Raw genomic sequence first — 791 nt, forward strand, 5'->3', positions numbered from 1 at the left:
CAAAGTAAAATATCTTATTATCTTAATTACTTCTTCTTTAAATGCCTTGGAATTTTAATAAGCACCTTGTGTGCCAAAATCCCTAAAGTCTTGACTTTGGGATCTACTTAAGGCCTTGGCCTTTTTCTTTCTTTTCTTTATCTTTCTTATACTTGTTAATACTTCTAAAAGAATGTTTCTTTAAAAAGAAAATGAAATGTTTAAGCAAATTCTAACTTTGAAATGCATAAACAAAAATCTGCATACTATGCTAATCAAAATTCTGCATACTATACTAATCAAGATTCTGCATTCTATGCTACACTATTTCCGCATACTATTGAAACATAAATTCTGCACTATAATACTTAACCAAACTGTACTATAATCTTTTTCTTTAAAATCTGTACTATAAGCTTACATAAAAATATGCACTATAAGCTTAATTAAAATCTGCACTGTAGGCTTAATTAAAATCTGCACTATAAGCTTAATTAAAAATCTGCATTATAAGCTTAATTAAAATCTGCACTATATGCTTAATTAGAATCTGCACTATAAGCTTAATTAAAATCTGCACTATAAGTTTACATAAAAATCTACATTATAAGCTTAATTAAAATCTGCACTATAAGCCTACATAAAAATCTACACTATAAGCTTAATTAAAAATATGCACTATAGACTTAATTAAAAATCTGCACTACAAGCTTAATTAAAATTTGCACTATAAGCCTACATAAAAATCTGCACTATAAGCTTAATTAAAATCTGCACTATAGGCTTAATTAAAAATCTGCACTATAAGCGCT

The sequence above is a fragment of the Zingiber officinale genome, chromosome 11A, assembly GCF_018446385.1.
Source record: "Zingiber officinale cultivar Zhangliang chromosome 11A, Zo_v1.1, whole genome shotgun sequence".
NCBI lineage: Eukaryota > Viridiplantae > Streptophyta > Magnoliopsida > Zingiberales > Zingiberaceae > Zingiber > Zingiber officinale.